General features: G+C 47.8%; 1 pseudogene; it reads right to left on the reverse strand.

Moving 5' to 3' along the window:
- Positions 1 to 327: 327 nt before the first annotated feature.
- LOC138805000 (nitric oxide synthase-interacting protein pseudogene) lies at positions 328 to 1,450 on the reverse strand (annotated as a pseudogene).
- Positions 1,451 to 8,489: the final 7,039 nt, after the last annotated feature.

Consider the following 8,489-nt stretch of genomic DNA (forward strand, 5'->3'; position numbering starts at 1 on the left):
TAAGACTGGCAAGCTAATATATATAATATTATATATTATATGTATTATGTTATATATAATGTATCATATAGGTATATTATGTTATATATATGCATATGTATTAGTACAGTTGCAACAGCCATGAAGCATATTTGGTTCTAACTTCTAACTATAAAGCATACTTAGATTTAATTTCTTCCTTAGAATTTTAACTTCTAACTTCTAACTATAAAGCATACTTAGATTTAATTTCTTCCTTAGAATTTTAAGTCTTTTTTTTTTTTGCCCATCTTTAGTGTATTTTTTATTCAGGGAATTACACTGATAGGACTTGAGCACATTGGCAAGGTGGTTCCTCTTCCGTAGCTGTAGAGTACAGCATCCACCATGGTGGATGGCTCATAATTCACCCATTTTTCTGCTGATCAACCAGATCATCTCCAGCTGGGGCTGTTACAAAACACACACCAACATGGTAGTTTGTTGTGGTGTTTGTGTGGATTTTCCCGTTTATTAGTTTACTGGCAACCGTGCTCAGGCCTACATCACTGGACGGGACATCTCCGCCTGCAGCTTCACCCCTGAGCCCGCGAAGCCCGTGCCACCCAGCTGCAGAACGATGATGTCGCGTTCTGTGAGCACATCCCCGCTCACCTGGTCCACCATGTCTTTCTGGATCAGCCTCTCCACGCACTGGAGGGTGACCACCGCCCCCGAGGGCCGCAGCACGGCGCAGGGCGTGGCATTGCTCAGGCTGTCGCCGGTCACGGCGCACACGTAGCGCTCGCTGCGCGTGATGAGCCCCACGCGGCCCACTGAGTCGTCCAGGGGGGTGAAGCGCACGGGCGTCAGGTCGGACATGCGCAGCGGCTTCCCTGACATGGGGCAGGTGACGGTGCGGGACGGCTTCTCCAGCTTGGTGGCCTTGGCCTCAGGCGTCAGCGACGGGATCCAGAAGCTGGGCAGTGCTTTGTCCCTGTCCTTGTCCTTGCTGGGAGCTGGGGCGCTGGGCCCGGGCTGGCCTCCTCTGTGCTGGGTCCCGAGGCGACCTTGGATGTGAAAGGGTTGAGGGGCCGGCTCATGATGGCCTCCTCCTTCTCCAGGAAGCCCCGAACCTGGTCCTGGGCAGCAGCACGCTGAAGCTTTTTCTGTTCCTCCCGCCGGGCTCCCTGCTGCTTCTCGTAGGCCTTCATCTGCCTGGCAATCTCCTTCTTCCGGTGCAGAATGTACTCCAGGATGGCCTCCCGCTCAAACAGGTACCCATCAGGGGTGACAACAGGATCGTGACAGGGCTGCAGAGAGAGACAGCAGCAGTCGAAATCCTTCACAGCATCCCGGCTTAATCGAATGTTCTGGGTCCCATAGCCTGAGGCTGCTGTGTCCTTCTTCTTCTTGTGGTAGGTGTAGACAGCCCCAGCCGTGCAGTTCTTGCCGTGCCGTGTCATCCTGCTGCAGAGGACAGTGCAGGCAACCGGAGGTCATGAAGGAAAGAATTCTCGTCCCCACAGAACTAATCTCACACACGACTACTCGTTACGTCCTCGCTCCCTCCAGTGGGCGCCGACATCGGAAGCAGAATTTTAAGTCTTTGGTAGAAAATAGGAAATATTTTCAAGTTTCTTACTGTCTACTTATTTCTATTACATTTTCTTTCATTCATCCCTCTCAACTCTCCTACTCCTGTCATCAGTCATTGTATTGGCTGTGGCCACAAGTCATAGCAAGGAATCAGCCTTTTAAGCAGTCAGTGAATGAGGGCCTCAGCCACATCATACAAGAAGCACACGTTCCCATCACTTCCCTTACAGAGCTTCGTTTCCCTGTTCAAACCCAGTGCTTCCTTATGGACCACACCTGGTCCAAAACCTCTTTCTGCCTATACATTTTCAACCTCATTAAACCTTCTGCCAAAATTAGACTCCTTCATCTATCTTCTCTGGACTTTTGCCTGGACATTCCTACCATATTATATATCTCTTTCCTTGGTGATCTTTTCTGATCCATTCACTCTGCATCATCTATTGCTTTTCCCTAATACTGGACATGAGCGTGGAAAATAATGCTGGCTAGGATTCAGTTTATTTTTCTCTGCCAATTAAAGAACTGCAGATGAAGAAAAGTGTTTAAAACAATGTAAGTTTGTTTAAAAACAAAATAAATAGCAATAGGAGCAGTGAAAGAAATATCCAAACAGACTTCTTGTGCAAGAACCGGTCCAGGAACCTTATGTCTCCTGTCCATCTTCCCTGCACCACCCAATATGTATAGAATCTTGACTCCTCCCTTTGAGATGTGGTCTGGTCCAATTTGTGGGTCTGAGGTGGTTATGTGCTTCAAGGAGTCTCCTGATTGTTTTCCCTGTCTCTACTGAGTCATTACCCCACTGAGCTTTGTATCCATCTTGCTGAGTCCTTCCCCTCATGCATTTTGCCGAGTCATCTCTCTCCCATATTGGAACTGGTCCTGGTTGCCATCTTTTACCTAGCCAGGGAGGCCTAGCTCCTTCATGAAGGAACATGGAGGGATGCTTAGATGCGAAGCTACCAAAGAGAAAAATGTCCTGCTAAGTAGCTACCATATTAGGAACCAAAGGGGCAGAGAGAGTGATAGACTTGGCTTAGAGCCCCAAGGTCTTTTCAAAGTAATTACAGTAAACATTGGTTGACAAATGAGTTCTCATTCCATCTTTTCACCTTCAAATTAAGTGCATTTCTTCATTAATCTTTCTCTTATCCTTTCTCATTCTCATCTTCACTCAATCCTCCATTTCTCTGTGGCCTTTTAGCTCCCATAACGTCTACTATGCCCCTAATTTTCTTCTTTGCTTCCATCCATCCCTCAGGCTTGCTCATGATTCCCAAAGCTAGGGCTTGGAAATATTCAATATTGAGAAATAAAGAGAAATAAACCTAGTGCAGCCTTTCAGCATGCAGAAATATGGCTCGTGTTTTCAATGGCCCCCAGAATTGTTTAGAAAAGCAGGAGAATGTTCTTTCAACCCTTTTACTTATTTATTTTTGCAAAGGAGAAATAGAACCTTGGAGATCTGAAGCAAATTGACTTCCAAGGCATAGCCTAGATATTAATATTGCTTCCATCCCATTTGCAATTTTGCCTAGTAACATGTGAGTGAGCCCTATCACATGCATGGTGTTATAGTCATTCTGGTGAAGTCAGACTTTGGTCAGCTACAGTGCTGATCCAATTATTGACTGACCTCTTTGCAAGTGAAAGAAAATGTTAAAAAAAAAGTGCTAACAGGGCATAAGAGAGCAAGACATGGTTGGCTCTGAGAGAGAAAGTGAGTTGAAGCTGTATTACAAAACTGTAATTTAAATGGAGTTGGCAACTTCATCCAAAGTTAACTTCCCCTTGAGGACAGAGAGAAACAGAGACTCCCATAAACCTGTCTGGCAAAAGAAAGTTACATGAGTGTCCAATAATTCTGATATTATATTCTGAAGAGGAGGAAGCTGAAACTGCAGTAGTAAAGGAGACAGGTCCTGTGTGGACAAAATCCAGTTCTCAGGACATGAGTTGAAATCCCAGGACTAAGAAAGAAAGACAGGAAGAAAGGAAGATAGGAAGAAAGAAAGAAAGAAGGAAAGAAGGGAAGCAAGAAGCAAGGAAGGAAAGAAAGAAGGAAAGAAAGAAAAGAAGGCAAGTGGTGTGTAGGTCTCAACAATATTTTTACATTTTTTTGTTTGTTTGGTTGTTTTGTTTTGTTTTTTGCCAGTCCAGAGGCTTTTTCTTTTTCCCAGTTCTTGGGATTGAAATCAGGGCTTGGGAACTGGGTCTGAGTTTTCGTTGCCTTAGGCAGAGAAGCTACTGCTTGCCTCATACCAGAATAGGACAAACCAGGCCCTGGTTCAAGCCCTGGTTCAAGCCCAAAGAAACAAAATAGAAGGAAGGCCCAAACTAGCTTTTTGGGTTATTGTTTTTCTTTTGCCAGTCCCTGGGCTTTTTTATTTTATTTTTATCAGCCCTGCGCCTGGAACTCAGGTTCTAGATATTGTGCCTGAAGTTCTTTTGCTCAAGTCTGGCACACTATCACTTGGTCCACACCCAAAAGAGGCAACCCAGACTGTGAGTTGACACCCCAGTGTTGGCAAATAAAGGAAAAGAAAATGGCAGGGAGGTCTTAACAATTTTTTTAATGTTTTATTTTATTTTAAAATTTTTATTTTATTGTAAAGATGCCGTACAGAGGAGTTACAGTTGCCCAACATTTTATTTTTATTTTTATTTTACTTTTTTACTGTTTTTTTTCCCCCCAGTCCTGGGATATTTATTTATTTGTCCTGGGGCTTTTGAAGTCAGGGCCAGGGAACGGTGCCTGAGCTTCCTTTCTCCTAGGCTAAAACTTGACCCACACCAGAACAAGAAAACCCAGATCCTGAGTTCAAATCCCAGGACTGACAGAACAAAAAGTGGTGGAGAAGTCCCAACAAACTTTCTACATTTGCTTTACCTTTTTTTTTTGCCAGTCTAGTGGCTTTTTTTTCTTCTTTTTTCTTTCTTCCTGCTACCCCGCCCCATCCAGGCCCCAGTCCTGGTGCTTGACCTCAGGGCTTGGGAACAGTGCCTGTGCTTATTTTGCTCAAGGCTGGTGGGCTACTAGTAGACCCACATTGTCTGCTTGCTTATCGGTGTCCCAGGACATGCTACAGTGGAGGACCTCGCGGGCCATCCTGTACTGGCGGCTGCGCCAGTGCCTGCTGGAGGACCAGGTGAAGTGCCAGTGAGCTCCATCATGACCATGTGCAGTCCATGCTGTGCCGCTGGTTCGTGGAGACCAAGGGCGCCATCAAGGTGGGTCCTGGGTGGTGGTACTGGGCACTTGGAGGGCCCTGGCAGTGTGCTCTGCAGCAAGTGTGAGTCACTCATGACTTCATAGGCCTACCTGTGCTACAACAACCAGGTGGTGGTGCAGTGGCTGGAAAAACACTGGCCGGCGGGCCAGGGCCTGCACTTGACCATCTGTGAGAATGTCAAGTATATGAATCAGGATTCAGTGCTCAGTACCATCTGGGGCTGAGTGGTTCCATTAGCCTTTGCCTTTGGCTATCTGGGGCCAGGGAGGCTGGCTAATCAAATGTACTCCATCCAGAAGGCCCTCTGATCTTGGAGCAAGGGTCTGGGCCCAGTATGGCCATCCCTAGAGTCTCTTCCGTGCCCTGCAAGGTGCCAGGGAAGGGTGGTGTGCTTGTACTCTTGATCCCCCACGGGAACTTGTCCCCTGTAACAAAGCCCACATTCCAATCCACAGGACTCTTCTGGCTCAACCTGTCCCACTGCCTAGCTCTGCCGCGGTTGCAAATATTCAGGCGTGGCAGCCAGATAGGCTGGTCCCCGTAGGACACGGCCAGCGGAATGGGTATATCTGCTTCTCGTTCTTCTCACCTGAGTGCTACTGATTCCAGCTTTGAAGGCTACACTCTACTCAACCGGAGCAGTAAGTTGAACCTCAACTTATGGCACTCTGTGATAGTTTTGAGAACTAGAGTTCAGTTGTTTTACACGCTACTACTGTCCATCCATCACTATGGACAGCTCGGCCTACTCTGGCTCTAATTAGTCCACAGTTGTGTTCAGCCGAATGACCTCTGCCGGGAACACTCAGAATGAGGTTCTGAGTTATTGCAACATAGGAGCGTTTCACTTCTTTCAAGGCTTCTTAGGAAGAATTCCGGAAACTTGCTGCCGGCAGGCCTCCAGCTGTTCCGGGTGAACATCTCCTTGTAAATCCCTCGTGGTTTCTTGTACACCAGTAAAATTTGGCCAGGTTGTTGCAACAATGAGAAGTACAAAATGTCATGTCAAAACCAGCTTTACAATTTCGGTGTGGGGGGGGAGGGGGGTATAATTGGTTGGGGGGAGGGGGGTAAAATTGGGTGGGGGGAGGGGGGAGGCAGGGAAGGGAAGTGAAGGGTAAACAAAGGAGGAGGCTGCAATGCTTGGTAAGAAATGTATGCATTATTCTGCCCATGTAATTGTAGCCCCTCTGTACAGTATGTTCTCAAATAAAATAAAATACAATTTAAAAAAAAAAAAATTTGGCCAGGTTATGCAGTTGCATGGCTGCACATTTGAGCCTGCCTAGCTCTGCCGCGGTTGCAAACATTCAGGCGTGGCAGCCAGATAGGCTGGTCCCCGTGGGACACTGTCAGCGGACTGGGTATATCTGCTTCCCGTTCTTCTCACCTGAGAGTTACTGATTCCAGCTTTGACGCCTACACTCTACTTAACCGGAGCAGTAAGTTGAAAGTCAACTTATGGCAATTTGTGAAAGTGGTGAGAACTAGAGCTCAGTTGTTTGGCACGCCAGCACTGTCCATCCAGCACTGTGGACCGCACTGCCTACATCTGGCTCTAATTAGTCCACGGTTGTGTTCAGCCGAATGACCTCTGCCGAGAACACTCAGACAGAACTTCTGACTTATTGACACATAGGAGCGTTTCACTGCTTTCAAGGCTTCTTAGGAAGAATTCCGGAATCTTACTGCCAGAGGGCTCCGGCTGTTCCGGGTGAACATCTCCTTGTAAATCCCCCGTGGTTTCTTGTACACCCGTGAAGTTTGGCCAGGTTATGCAGTTTGCATTGCTGGACAATGGCGCCTGCCTAGCTCTGCCATGGTTGCAAACATTCAGGCGTGGCAGCCAGATAGGCTGGTCCCGGTAGGACACTGGCAGCGGACTGGGTATATCTGCTTCCCGTTCTTCTCACCTGAGTGCTACTGATTCCAGCTTTGACGGCTACAGTCTACTCAACCGGAGCAGTAAGTTGAACCTCAATTTATGGCACTCAGTGAAAGTTTTTGAGAAGTAGAGGTCAGTTGTTTGGCACGCTTCCAGTATCCATCCAGCTCTATGGAAGGCACTGCCTACATCTGGCTCTAATTAGTCCACGGTTGTGTTCAGCCGAATGACCTCTGCCGGGAACACACAGAATGAGGTTCTGAGTTATTGCAACATAGGTGCGTTTCACTGCTTTCAAGGTTTCTTAGGAAGAATTCCGGAATCTTGCTGCCTGCAGGCCTCCGGCTGTTCCGGGTGAACATCTCCTTGTAAATCCCCCGTGGTTTCTTGTACACCCGTGAAATTTGGCCAGGTTATGCAGTTTGCTTTGCTGCACAATGGCGCCTGCCTAGCTCTGCTGCGGTTGCAAACATTCAGGCGTGGCAGCCAGATAGGCTGGTCCCCGTAGGACACTGGCAGCGGACTGGGTATATCTGCTTCCCGTTCTTCTCACCTAAGTGCTACTGATTCCAGCTTTGAAGGCTACAATCTACTCAACCGGAACAGTAAGTTGAACCTCAACTTATGGCACTCTGTGAAAGTTTTGAGAAGTAGAGGTCACTTGTTTGGCACCCTTCCAATATCCATCCAGCTCTATGGACGGCACTGACTACATCTGGCTATAATTAATCCACGGTTGTGTTCAGCCGAATGACCTCTGCCGGGAACACTCAGAATGAGGTTCTGAGTTTTTGCAACATAGGTGCGTTTCACTGCTTTCAAGGCTTCTTAGGAAGAATTCCGGAATCTTCCTGCAGGCAGGCCTCCCGCTGTTCTCCATGAACATCTGTTTGTATATCCCCCTTGGTTTCTTGTACACCCGTGAAATTTGGCCAGGTTATGCAGTGTGCATTGCTGCACAATGGCGCCTGCCTAGCTCTGCCGCGGTTGCAAACATTTAGGCGTGGCAGCCAGATAGGCTGGTCCCCGTAGGACACTGCCAGCAGACTGGGTATATCTGCTTCCCGTTCTTCTCACCTGAGGGCTACTGATTCCAGCTTTGACGGCTACACTCTACTCAACCAGAGACGTAAGTTGAACCTCAACTTATGGCACTTTGTGAAAGTGTTGAGAACTAGAGCTCAGTTGTTTGGCACGCCACCACTGTCCATCCAGCACTATGGACAACACTGCTTACATCTGGCTCTAATTAGTCCACGGTTGTGTTCAGCCAAATGACCTCTCCCGGGAACACTCAGAATGAAGTTCTGAGTTATTGCAACATAGGAGCGTTTCACTACTTTCAAGGCTTCTTAGGAAGAATTCCGGAATGTTGCTGCCAGCAGGCCTCCGGCTGTTCTGGGTGAACATCTCCTTGTAAATCCCCCGTGGTTTCTTGTACACCCATGAAATTTGGCCAGGTTATGCAGTTGCATTGCTGCACAATTGCGCCTGAATAGCTCTACCGCAGATGCAAACATTCAGGCATGGCAGCCAGATAGGCTCCTCCCCGTAGGACACTGCCAGCGGACTGGGTATATCTGCTTCCCGTTCTTCTCACCTGAGTGCTACTGATTCCAGCTTAGACGGCTACACTCTACTCAACCAGAGCAGTAAGTTGAACCTCAACTTGTGGCACTTTGTGAAAGTGTTGAGAACTAGAGCTCAGTTGTTTGGCACGCCACCACTGTCCATCCAGCACTATGGACGGCACTGCCTACATCTGGCTCTAATTAGTCCACGGTTGTGTTCAGCCGAATGACCTCTGCCGT

The sequence above is a fragment of the Dipodomys merriami genome, unplaced genomic scaffold, assembly GCF_024711535.1.
Source record: "Dipodomys merriami isolate MVZ:Mamm:240054 unplaced genomic scaffold, mDipMer1.0.p SCAF_38, whole genome shotgun sequence".
Lineage (NCBI taxonomy): Eukaryota > Metazoa > Chordata > Mammalia > Rodentia > Heteromyidae > Dipodomys > Dipodomys merriami.